Source organism: Podarcis bocagei, assembly GCF_964188305.1.
Source record: "Podarcis bocagei genome assembly, chromosome: 7".
NCBI lineage: Eukaryota > Metazoa > Chordata > Lepidosauria > Squamata > Lacertidae > Podarcis > Podarcis bocagei.
The window spans coordinates 85,490,267-85,504,218 of record NC_138132.1 but is presented as its reverse complement, the minus strand read 5'-3'; positions in this window follow the sequence as shown (position 1 = coordinate 85,504,218).

Below are 13,952 nucleotides of genomic sequence, written 5' to 3'. Positions count from 1 at the left end.
CCATTTTTGAGTGAACTGCAGAACGTCAGATTTTTAGCAGAAATTGTGACCGCGCGGCTTAGGGATTTTTTCAAAAAAAGTTGTCCAGACGTTGAGGGCTAATTCTGTTTCCGATGATAAAAACCCATCTGTTTCCACCGAAAAACATTTCAGGGGATCACTTGCAACAGTTTGCCAACATTTTTGAGTGAATTGCAGAACGTCAGATTTTTAGCAGAAATTGTGACCGCGCGGCTTAGGGATTTTTTCAAAAAAAGTTGTTCAGACGTCGAGGGCTAATTCTGTTTCCGATTATAAAAACCCTTCTGTTTCCACCAAAAAACCTTTCAGGGGATCGTTTGCAACAGTTTGCCAACATTTTTGAGTGAATTGCAGAACGTCAGATTTTTAGCAGAAATTGTGACCGCGCGGCTTAGGGATTTTTTCAAAAAAAGTTGTTCAGACGTCGAGGGCTAATTCTGTTTCCGATGATAAAAACCCATCTGTTTCCACCGAAAAACCTTTCAGGGGATCACTTGCAACATATTGCCAACATTTTTGAGTGAATTGCAGAACGTCAGATTTTTAGCAGAAATTGTGACCGCGCGGCTTAGGGATTTTTTCAAAAAAAGTTGTTCAGACGTCGAGGGCTCATTCTGTTTCCGATGATAAAAACCCATCTGTTTCCACCAAAAAAAATTTCAGGGGATCACTTGCAACACTTTGCCAACATTTTTGAGGGAATTGCAGAACGTCAGATTTTTAGCAGAAATTGTGACCGCGCGGCTTAGGGATTTTTTCAAAAAAAGTTGTTCAGACCTCGAGGGCTAATTCTGTTTCCGATGATAAAAACCCATCTGTTTCCACCGAAAAACCTTTCAGGGGATCGTTTGCAACAGTTTGGGACCATTTTTGAGTGAACTGCAGAACGTCAGATTTTTAGCAGAAATTGTGACCGCGCGGCTTAGGGATTTTTTCAAAAAAAGTTGTCCAGACGTCGAGGGCTAATTCTGTTTCCGATGATAAAAACCCATCTGTTTCCACCGAAAAACATTTCAGGGGATCACTTGCAACAGTTTGCCAACATTTTTGAGTGAATTGCAGAACGTCAGATTTTTAGCAGAAATTGTGACCGCGCGGCTTAGGGATTTTTTCAAAAAAAGTTGTTCAGACGTCGAGGGCTAATTCTGTTTCCGATTATAAAAACCCATCTGTTTCCACCGAAAAACATTTCAGGGGATCACTTGCAACAGTTTGCCAACATTTTTGAGTGAATTGCAGAACGTCAGATTTTTAGCAGAAATTGTGACCGCGCGGCTTAGGGATTTTTTCAAAAAAAAGTTGTTCAGACGTCGAGGGCTAATTCTGTTTCCGATGATAAAAACCCATCTGTTTCCACCGAAAAACCTTTCAGGGGATCGTTTGCAACAGTTTGGGACCATTTTTGAGTGAACTGCAGAACGTCAGATTTTTAGCAGAAATTGTGACCGCGCGGCTTAGGGATTTTTTCAAAAAAAGTTGTCCAGACGTCGAGGGCTAATTCTGTTTCCGATTATAAAAACCCTTCTGTTTCCACCAAAAAACCTTTCAGGGATCGTTTGCAACAGTTTGCCAACATTTTTGAGTGAATTGCAGAACGTCAGATTTTTAGCAGAAATTGTGACCGCGCGGCTTAGGGATTTTTTCAAAAAAAGTTGTTCAGACCTCGAGGGCTAATTCTGTTTCCGATGATAAAAACCCATCTGTTTCCACCGAAAAACCTTTCAGGGGATCGTTTGCAACAGTTTGGGACCATTTTTGAGTGAACTGCAGAACGTCAGATTTTTAGCAGAAATTGTGACCGCGCGGCTTAGGGATTTTTTCAAAAAAAGTTGTTCAGACGTCGAGGGCTAATTCTGTTTCCAATTATAAAAACCCTTCTGTTTCCACCAAAAAACCTTTCAGGGGATCACTTGCAACACTTTGCCAACATTTTTGAGGGAATTGCAGAACGTCAGATTTTTAGCAGAAATTGTGACCGCGCGGCTTAGGGATTTTTTCAAAAAAAGTTGTTCAGACGTCGAGGGCTAATTCTGTTTCCGATGATAAAAACCCATCTGTTTCCACCGAAAAACATTTCAGGGGATCACTTGCAACAGTTTGGCACCATTTTTGAGTGAATTGCAGAACGTCAGTTTTTTAGCAGAAATTGTGACCGCGCGGCTTAGGGATTTTTTCAAAAAAAGTTGTCCAGACCTCGAGGGCTAATTCTGTTTCCGATGATAAAAACCCATCTGTTTCCACAGAAAAACCTTTCAGGGGATCATTTGCAACAGTTTGGGACCATTTTTGAGTGAACTGCAGAACGTCAGATTTTTAGCAGAAATTGTGACAGCGCAGTTTAGGGATTTTTTCAAAAAAAGTTGTTCAGACGTCGAGGGCTCATTCTGTTTCCGATGATAAAAACCCATCTGTTTCCACCGAAAAACATTTCAGGGGATCACTTGCAACACTTTGCCAACATTTTTGAGGGAATTGCAGAACGTCAGATTTTCAGCAGAAATTGTGACCGCGCGGCTTAGGGATTTTTTCAAAAAAAGTTGTTCAGACCTCGAGGGCTAATTCTGTTTCCGATGATAAAAACCCATCTGTTTCCACCGAAAAACCTTTCAGGGGATCGTTTGCAACAGTTTGGGACCATTTTTGAGTGAACTGCAGAACGTCAGATTTTTAGCAGAAATTGTGACCGCGCGGCTTAGGGATTTTTTCAAAAAAAGTTGTCCAGACGTCGAGGGCTAATTCTGTTTCCGATGATAAAAACCCATCTGTTTCCACCGAAAAACATTTCAGGGGATCACTTGCAACAGTTTGCCAACATTTTTGAGTGAATTGCAGAACGTCAGATTTTTAGCAGAAATTGTGACCGCGCGGCTTAGGGATTTTTTCAAAAAAAGTTGTTCAGACGTCGAGGGCTAATTCTGTTTCCGATTATAAAAACCCTTCTGTTTCCACCAAAAAACCTTTCAGGGGATCGTTTGCAACAGTTTGCCAACATTTTTGAGTGAATTGCAGAACGTCAGATTTTTAGCAGAAATTGTGACCGCGCGGCTTAGGGATTTTTTCAAAAAAAGTTGTTCAGACGTCGAGGGCTAATTCTGTTTCCGATTATAAAAACCCATCTGTTTCCACCGAAAAACATTTCAGGGGATCACTTGCAACAGTTTGCCAACATTTTTGAGTGAATTGCAGAACGTCAGATTTTTAGCAGAAATTGTGACCGCGCGGCTTAGGGATTTTTTCAAAAAAAAGTTGTTCAGACGTCGAGGGCTAATTCTGTTTCCGATGATAAAAACCCATCTGTTTCCACCGAAAAACCTTTCAGGGGATCGTTTGCAACAGTTTGGGACCATTTTTGAGTGAACTGCAGAACGTCAGATTTTTAGCAGAAATTGTGACCGCGCGGCTTAGGGATTTTTTCAAAAAAAGTTGTCCAGACGTCGAGGGCTAATTCTGTTTCCGATTATAAAAACCCTTCTGTTTCCACCAAAAAACCTTTCAGGGATCGTTTGCAACAGTTTGCCAACATTTTTGAGTGAATTGCAGAACGTCAGATTTTTAGCAGAAATTGTGACCGCGCGGCTTAGGGATTTTTTCAAAAAAAGTTGTTCAGACCTCGAGGGCTAATTCTGTTTCCGATGATAAAAACCCATCTGTTTCCACCGAAAAACCTTTCAGGGGATCGTTTGCAACAGTTTGGGACCATTTTTGAGTGAACTGCAGAACGTCAGATTTTTAGCAGAAATTGTGACCGCGCGGCTTAGGGATTTTTTCAAAAAAAGTTGTTCAGACGTCGAGGGCTAATTCTGTTTCCAATTATAAAAACCCTTCTGTTTCCACCAAAAAACCTTTCAGGGGATCACTTGCAACACTTTGCCAACATTTTTGAGGGAATTGCAGAACGTCAGATTTTTAGCAGAAATTGTGACCGCGCGGCTTAGGGATTTTTTCAAAAAAAGTTGTTCAGACGTCGAGGGCTAATTCTGTTTCCGATGATAAAAACCCATCTGTTTCCACCGAAAAACATTTCAGGGGATCACTTGCAACAGTTTGGCACCATTTTTGAGTGAATTGCAGAACGTCAGTTTTTTAGCAGAAATTGTGACCGCGCGGCTTAGGGATTTTTTCAAAAAAAGTTGTCCAGACCTCGAGGGCTAATTCTGTTTCCGATGATAAAAACCCATCTGTTTCCACAGAAAAACCTTTCAGGGGATCATTTGCAACAGTTTGGGACCATTTTTGAGTGAACTGCAGAACGTCAGATTTTTAGCAGAAATTGTGACAGCGCAGTTTAGGGATTTTTTCAAAAAAAGTTGTTCAGACGTCGAGGGCTCATTCTGTTTCCGATGATAAAAACCCATCTGTTTCCACCGAAAAACATTTCAGGGGATCACTTGCAACACTTTGCCAACATTTTTGAGGGAATTGCAGAACGTCAGATTTTTAGCAGAAATTGTGACCGCGCGGCTTAGGGATTTTTTCAAAAAAAGTTGTTCAGACCTCGAGGGCTAATTCTGTTTCCGATGATAAAAACCCATCTGTTTCCACCGAAAAACCTTTCAGGGGATCGTTTGCAACAGTTTGGGACCATTTTTGAGTGAACTGCAGAACGTCAGATTTTTAGCAGAAATTGTGACCGCGCGGCTTAGGGATTTTTTCAAAAAAAGTTGTCCAGACGTCGAGGGCTAATTCTGTTTCCGATGATAAAAACCCATCTGTTTCCACCGAAAAACATTTCAGGGGATCACTTGCAACAGTTTGCCAACATTTTTGAGTGAATTGCAGAACGTCAGATTTTTAGCAGAAATTGTGACCGCGCGGCTTAGGGATTTTTTCAAAAAAAGTTGTTCAGACGTCGAGGGCTAATTCTGTTTCCGATTATAAAAACCCTTCTGTTTCCACCAAAAAACCTTTCAGGGGATCGTTTGCAACAGTTTGCCAACATTTTTGAGTGAATTGCAGAACGTCAGATTTTTAGCAGAAATTGTGACCGCGCGGCTTAGGGATTTTTTCAAAAAAAGTTGTTCAGACGTCGAGGGCTAATTCTGTTTCCGATGATAAAAACCCATCTGTTTCCACCGAAAAACCTTTAAGGGGATCGTTTGCAACAGTTTGGCACCATTTTTGAGTGAATTGCAGAACGTTAGATTTTTAGCAGAAATTGTGACCGCGCGGCTTAGGGATTTTTTCAAAAAAAGTTGTTCAGACGTCGAGGGCTAATTCTGTTTCCGATGATAAAAACCCATCTGTTTCCACCGAAAAACATTTCGGGGGATCACTTGCAACGGTTTGCCAACATTTTTAAGTGAATTGCAGAACTTCAGATTTTTAGCAGAAATTGTGACCGCGCGGCTTAGGGATTTTTTCAAAAAAAGTTGTTCAGACGTCGAGGGCTAATTCTGTTTCCGATGATAAAAACCCATCTGTTTCCACAGAAAAACCTTTCAGGGGATCATTTGCAACAGTTTGGGACCATTTTTGAGTGAACTGCAGAACGTCAGATTTTTAGCAGAAATTGTGACCGCGCGGCTTAGGGATTTTTTCAAAAAAAGTTGTTCAGACGTCGAGGGCTAATTCTGTTTCCGATGATAAAAACCCATCTGTTTCCACCGAAAAACATTTCAGGGGATCACTTGCAACAGTTTGGCAACATTTTTGAGTGAATTGCAGAACGTCAGATTTTTAGCAGAAATTGTGACCGCGCGGCTTAGGGATTTTTTCAAAAAAAGTTGTTCAGACGACATGGGCTAATTCTGTTTCCAATGATAAAAACCCATCTGTTTCCACCGAAAAACATTTCAGGGGATCACTTGCAACAGTTTGCCAACATTTTTGAGTGAATTGCAGAACGTCAGATTTTTAGCAGAAATTGTGACCGCGCGGCTTAGGGATTTTTTCAAAAAAAGTTGTTCAGACGTCGAGGGCTAATTCTGTTTCCGATTATAAAAACCCATCTGTTTCCACCGAAAAACATTTCAGGGGATCACTTGCAACAGTTTGGCAACATTTTTGAGTGAATTGCAGAACGTCAGATTTTTAGCAGAAATTGTGACCGCGCGGCTTAGGGATTTTTTCAAAAAAAGTTGTTCAGACGACATGGGCTAATTCTGTTTCCAATGATAAAAACCCATCTGTTTCCACCGAAAAACATTTCAGGGGATCACTTGCAACAGTTTGCCAACATTTTTGAGTGAATTGCAGAACGTCAGATTTTTAGCAGAAATTGTGACCGCGCGGCTTAGGGATTTTTTCAAAAAAAGTTGTCCAGACCTCGAGGGCTAATTCTGTTTCCGATGATAAAAACCCATCTGTTTCCACAGAAAAACCTTTCAGGGGATCATTTGCAACAGTTTGGGACCATTTTTGAGTGAACTGCAGAACGTCAGATTTTTAGCAGAAATTGTGACAGCGCAGTTTAGGGATTTTTTCAAAAAAAGTTGTTCAGACGTCGAGGGCTCATTCTGTTTCCGATGATAAAAACCCATCTGTTTCCACCGAAAAACATTTCAGGGGATCACTTGCAACACTTTGCCAACATTTTTGAGGGAATTGCAGAACGTCAGATTTTTAGCAGAAATTGTGACAGCGCAGTTTAGGGATTTTTTCAAAAAAAGTTGTTCAGACCTCGAGGGCTAATTCTGTTTCCGATGATAAAAACCCATCTGTTTCCACCGAAAAACCTTTCAGGGGATCGTTTGCAACAGTTTGGGACCATTTTTGAGTGAACTGCAGAACGTCAGATTTTTAGCAGAAATTGTGACCGCGCGGCTTAGGGATTTTTTCAAAAAAAGTTGTCCAGACGTCGAGGGCTAATTCTGTTTCCGATGATAAAAACCCATCTGTTTCCACCGAAAAACATTTCAGGGGATCACTTGCAACAGTTTGCCAACATTTTTGAGTGAATTGCAGAACGTCAGATTTTTAGCAGAAATTGTGACCGCGCGGCTTAGGGATTTTTTCAAAAAAAGTTGTTCAGACGTCGAGGGCTAATTCTGTTTCCGATTATAAAAACCCTTCTGTTTCCACCAAAAAACCTTTCAGGGGATCGTTTGCAACAGTTTGCCAACATTTTTGAGTGAATTGCAGAACGTCAGATTTTTAGCAGAAATTGTGACCGCGCGGCTTAGGGATTTTTTCAAAAAAAGTTGTTCAGACGTCGAGGGCTAATTCTGTTTCCGATGATAAAAACCCATCTGTTTCCACCGAAAAACCTTTAAGGGGATCGTTTGCAACAGTTTGGCACCATTTTTGAGTGAATTGCAGAACGTTAGATTTTTAGCAGAAATTGTGACCGCGCGGCTTAGGGATTTTTTCAAAAAAAGTTGTTCAGACGTCGAGGGCTAATTCTGTTTCCGATGATAAAAACCCATCTGTTTCCACAGAAAAACATTTCGGGGGATCACTTGCAACGGTTTGCCAACATTTTTAAGTGAATTGCAGAACTTCAGATTTTTAGCAGAAATTGTGACCGCGCGGCTTAGGGATTTTTTCAAAAAAAGTTGTTCAGACGTCGAGGGCTAATTCTGTTTCCGATGATAAAAACCCATCTGTTTCCACCGAAAAACCTTTAAGGGGATCGTTTGCAACAGTTTGGCACCATTTTTGAGTGAATTGCAGAACGTTAGATTTTTAGCAGAAATTGTGACCGCGCGGCTTAGGGATTTTTTCAAAAAAAGTTGTTCAGACGTCGAGGGCTAATTCTGTTTCCGATGATAAAAACCCATCTGTTTCCACCGAAAAACATTTCGGGGGATCACTTGCAACGGTTTGCCAACATTTTTAAGTGAATTGCAGAACTTCAGATTTTTAGCAGAAATTGTGACCGCGCGGCTTAGGGATTTTTTCAAAAAAAGTTGTTCAGACGTCGAGGGCTAATTCTGTTTCCGATGATAAAAACCCATCTGTTTCCACAGAAAAACCTTTCAGGGGATCATTTGCAACAGTTTGGGACCATTTTTGAGTGAACTGCAGAACGTCAGATTTTTAGCAGAAATTGTGACCGCGCGGCTTAGGGATTTTTTCAAAAAAAGTTGTTCAGACGTCGAGGGCTAATTCTGTTTCCGATGATAAAAACCCATCTGTTTCCACCGAAAAACATTTCAGGGGATCACTTGCAACAGTTTGGCAACATTTTTGAGTGAATTGCAGAACGTCAGATTTTTAGCAGAAATTATGACCGCGCGGCTTAGGGATTTTTTCAAAAAAAGTTGTTCAGACGACATGGGCTAATTCTGTTTCCAATGATAAAAACCCATCTGTTTCCACCGAAAAACATTTCAGGGGATCACTTGCAACAGTTTGCCAACATTTTTGAGTGAATTGCAGAACGTCAGATTTTTAGCAGAAATTGTGACCGCGCGGCTTAGGGATTTTTTCAAAAAAAAGTTGTTCAGACGTCGAGGGCTAATTCTATTTCCGATTATAAAAACCCATCTGTTTCCACCAAAAAACATTTCAGGGGATCACTTGCAACAGTTTGGCAACATTTTTGAGTGAATTGCAGAACGTCAGATTTTTAGCAGAAATTGTGACCGCGCGGCTTAGGGATTTTTTCAAAAAAAGTTGTTCAGACGACATGGGCTAATTCTGTTTCCAATGATAAAAACCCATCTGTTTCCACCGAAAAACATTTCAGGGGATCACTTGCAACAGTTTGCCAACATTTTTGAGTGAATTGCAGAACGTCAGATTTTTAGCAGAAATTGTGACCGCGCGGCTTAGGGATTTTTTCAAAAAAAGTTGTCCAGACCTCGAGGGCTAATTCTGTTTCCGATGATAAAAACCCATCTGTTTCCACAGAAAAACCTTTCAGGGGATCATTTGCAACAGTTTGGGACCATTTTTGAGTGAACTGCAGAACGTCAGATTTTTAGCAGAAATTGTGACAGCGCAGTTTAGGGATTTTTTCAAAAAAAGTTGTTCAGACGTCGAGGGCTCATTCTGTTTCCGATGATAAAAACCCATCTGTTTCCACCGAAAAACATTTCAGGGGATCACTTGCAACACTTTGCCAACATTTTTGAGGGAATTGCAGAACGTCAGATTTTTAGCAGAAATTGTGACCGCGCGGCTTAGGGATTTTTTCAAAAAAAGTTGTTCAGACCTCGAGGGCTAATTCTGTTTCCGATGATAAAAACCCATCTGTTTCCACCGAAAAACCTTTCAGGGGATCGTTTGCAACAGTTTGGGACCATTTTTGAGTGAACTGCAGAACGTCAGATTTTTAGCAGAAATTGTGACCGCGCGGCTTAGGGATTTTTTCAAAAAAAGTTGTCCAGACGTCGAGGGCTAATTCTGTTTCCGATGATAAAAACCCATCTGTTTCCACCGAAAAACATTTCAGGGGATCACTTGCAACAGTTTGCCAACATTTTTGAGTGAATTGCAGAACGTCAGATTTTTAGCAGAAATTGTGACCGCGCGGCTTAGGGATTTTTTCAAAAAAAGTTGTTCAGACGTCGAGGGCTAATTCTGTTTCCGATTATAAAAACCCTTCTGTTTCCACCAAAAAACCTTTCAGGGGATCGTTTGCAACAGTTTGCCAACATTTTTGAGTGAATTGCAGAACGTCAGATTTTTAGCAGAAATTGTGACCGCGCGGCTTAGGGATTTTTTCAAAAAAAGTTGTTCAGACGTCGAGGGCTAATTCTGTTTCCGATGATAAAAACCCATCTGTTTCCACCGAAAAACCTTTAAGGGGATCGTTTGCAACAGTTTGGCACCATTTTTGAGTGAATTGCAGAACGTTAGATTTTTAGCAGAAATTGTGACCGCGCGGCTTAGGGATTTTTTCAAAAAAAGTTGTTCAGACGTCGAGGGCTAATTCTGTTTCCGATGATAAAAACCCATCTGTTTCCACCGAAAAACATTTCGGGGGATCACTTGCAACGGTTTGCCAACATTTTTAAGTGAATTGCAGAACTTCAGATTTTTAGCAGAAATTGTGACCGCGCGGCTTAGGGATTTTTTCAAAAAAAGTTGTTCAGACGTCGAGGGCTAATTCTGTTTCCGATGATAAAAACCCATCTGTTTCCTCCGAAAAACATTTCAGGGGATCACTTGCAACAGTTTGGCAACATTTTTGAGTGAATTGCAGAACGTCAGATTTTTAGCAGAAATTGTGACCGCGCGGCTTAGGGATTTTTTCAAAAAAAGTTGTTCAGACGACATGGGCTAATTCTGTTTCCAATGATAAAAACCCATCTGTTTCCACCGAAAAACATTTCAGGGGATCACTTGCAACAGTTTGCCAACATTTTTGAGTGAATTGCAGAACGTCAGATTTTTAGCAGAAATTGTGACCGCGCGGCTTAGGGATTTTTTCAAAAAAAAGTTGTTCAGACGTCGAGGGCTAATTCTGTTTCCGATTATAAAAACCCATCTGTTTCCACCGAAAAACATTTCAGGGGATCACTTGCAACACTTTGCCAACATTTTTGAGGAAATTGCAGAACGTCAGATTTTTAGCAGAAATTGTGACCGCGCGGCTTAGGGATTTTTTCAAAAAAAGTTGTTCAGACCTCGAGGGCTAATTCTGTTTCCGATGATAAAAACCCATCTGTTTCCACCGAAAAACCTTTCAGGGGATCGTTTGCAACAGTTTGGGACCATTTTTGAGTGAACTGCAGAACGTCAGATTTTTAGCAGAAATTGTGACCGCGCGGCGTAGGGATTTTTTCAAAAAAAGTTGTCCAGACGTCGAGGGCTAATTCTGTTTCCGATGATAAACACCCATCTGTTTCCACCGAAAAACATTTCAGGGGATCACTTGCAACAGTTTGCCAACATTTTTGAGTGAATTGCAGAACGTCAGATTTTTAGCAGAAATTGTGACCGCGCGGCTTAGGGATTTTTTCAAAAAAAGTTGTTCAGACCTCGAGGGCTAATTCTGTTTCCGATGATAAAAACCCATCTGTTTCCACCGAAAAACCTTTCAGGGGATCGTTTGCAACAGTTTGGGACCATTTTTGAGTGAACTGCAGAACGTCAGATTTTTAGCAGAAATTGTGACCGCGCGGCTTAGGGATTTTTTCAAAAAAAGTTGTTCAGACGTCGAGGGCTAATTCTGTTTCCGATTATAAAAACCCATCTGTTTCCACCAAAAAACCTTTCAGGGGATCACTTGCAACACTTTGCCAACATTTTTGAGGGAATTGCAGAACGTCAGATTTTTAGCAGAAATTGTGACCGCGCGGCTTAGGGATTTTTTCAAAAAAAGTTGTTCAGACGTCGAGGGCTAATTCTGTTTCCGATGATAAAAACCCATCTGTTTCCACCGAAAAACATTTCAGGGGATCACTTGCAACAGTTTGCCAACATTTTTGAGTGAATTGCAGAACGTCAGATTTTTAGCAGAAATTGTGACCGCGCGGCTTAGGGATTTTTTCAAAAAAAGTTGTCCAGACCTCGAGGGCTAATTCTGTTTCCGATGATAAAAACCCATCTGTTTCCACAGAAAAACCTTTCAGGGGATCATTTGCAACAGTTTGGGACCATTTTTGAGTGAACTGCAGAACGTCAGATTTTTAGCAGAAATTGTGACAGCGCAGTTTAGGGATTTTTTCAAAAAAAGTTGTTCAGACGTCGAGGGCTCATTCTGTTTCCGATGATAAAAACCCATCTGTTTCCACCGAAAAACATTTCAGGGGATCACTTGCAACACTTTGCCAACATTTTTGAGGGAATTGCAGAACGTCAGATTTTTAGCAGAAATTGTGACCGCGCGGCTTAGGGATTTTTTCAAAAAAAGTTGTTCAGACCTCGAGGGCTAATTCTGTTTCCGATGATAAAAACCCATCTGTTTCCACCGAAAAACCTTTCAGGGGATCGTTTGCAACAGTTTGGGACCATTTTTGAGTGAACTGCAGAACGTCAGATTTTTAGCAGAAATTGTGACCGCGCGGCTTAGGGATTTTTTCAAAAAAAGTTGTCCAGACGTCGAGGGCTAATTCTGTTTCCGATGATAAAAACCCATCTGTTTCCACCGAAAAACATTTCAGGGGATCACTTGCAACAGTTTGCCAACATTTTTGAGTGAATTGCAGAACGTCAGATTTTTAGCAGAAATTGTGACCGCGCGGCTTAGGGATTTTTTCAAAAAAAGTTGTTCAGACGTCGAGGGCTAATTCTGTTTCCGATTATAAAAACCCTTCTGTTTCCACCAAAAAACCTTTCAGGGGATCGTTTGCAACAGTTTGCCAACATTTTTGAGTGAATTGCAGAACGTCAGATTTTTAGCAGAAATTGTGACCGCGCGGCTTAGGGATTTTTTCAAAAAAAGTTGTTCAGACGTCGAGGGCTAATTCTGTTTCCGATGATAAAAACCCATCTGTTTCCACCGAAAAACATTTCAGGGGATCACTTGCAACAGTTTGTGAACATTTTTGAGTGAATTGCAGAACGTCAGATTTTTAGCAGAAATTGTGACCGCGCGGCTTAGGGATTTTTTCAAAAAAAGTTGTCCAGACGTCGAGGGCTAATTCTGTTTCCGATGATAAAAACCCATCTGTTTCCACAGAAAAACCTTTCAGGGGATCATTTGCAACAGTTTGGGACCATTTTTGAGTGAACTGCAGAACGTCAGATTTTTAGCAGAAATTGTGACCGCGCGGTTTAGGGATTTTTTCAAAAAAAGTTGCTCAGACGTCGAGGGCTCATTCTGTTTCCGATGATAAAAACCCATCTGTTTCCACCGAAAAACATTTCAGGGGATCACTTGCAACACTTTGCCAACATTTTTGAGGGAATTGCAGAACGTCAGATTTTTAGCAGAAATTGTGACCGCGCGGCTTAGGGATTTTTTCAAAAAAAGTTGTTCAGACCTCGAGGGCTAATTCTGTTTCCGATGATAAAAACCCATCTGTTTCCACCGAAAAACCTTTCAGGGGATCGTTTGCAACAGTTTGGGACCATTTTTGAGTGAACTGCAGAACGTCAGATTTTTAGCAGAAATTGTGACCGCGCGGCTTAGGGATTTTTTCAAAAAAAGTTGTCCAGACGTCGAGGGCTAATTCTGTTTCCGATGATAAAAATCCATCTGTTTCCACCGAAAAACATTTCAGGGGATCACTTGCAACAGTTTGCCAACATTTTTGAGTGAATTGCAGAACGTCAGATTTTTAGCAGAAATTGTGACCGCGCGGCTTAGGGATTTTTTCAAAAAAAGTTGTTCAGACGTCGAGGGCTAATTCTGTTTCCGATTATAAAAACCCTTCTGTTTCCACCAAAAAACCTTTCAGGGGATCGTTTGCAACAGTTTGCCAACATTTTTGAGTGAATTGCAGAACGTCAGATTTTTAGCAGAAATTGTGACCGCGCGGCTTAGGGATTTTTTCAAAAAAAGTTGTTCAGACGTCGAGGGCTAATTCTGTTTCCGATGATAAAAACCCATCTGTTTCCACCGAAAAACCTTTCAGGGGATCACTTGCAACATATTGCCAACATTTTTGAGTGAATTGCAGAACGTCAGATTTTTAGCAGAAATTGTGACCGCGCGGCTTAGGGATTTTTTCAAAAAAAGTTGTTCAGACGTCGAGGGCTCATTCTGTTTCCGATGATAAAAACCCATCTGTTTCCACCAAAAAACATTTCAGGGGATCACTTGCAACACTTTGCCAACATTTTTGAGGGAATTGCAGAACGTCAGATTTTTAGCAGAAATTGTGACCGCGCGGCTTAGGGATTTTTTCAAAAAAAGTTGTTCAGACCTCGAGGGCTAATTCTGTTTCCGATGATAAAAACCCATCTGTTTCCACCGAAAAACCTTTCAGGGGATCGTTTGCAACAGTTTGGGACCATTTTTGAGTGAACTGCAGAACGTCAGATTTTTAGCAGAAATTGTGACCGCGCGGCTTAGGGATTTTTTCAAAAAAAGTTGTTCAGACGTCGAGGGCTAATTCTGTTTCCGATTATAAAAACCCATCTGTTTCCACCAAAAA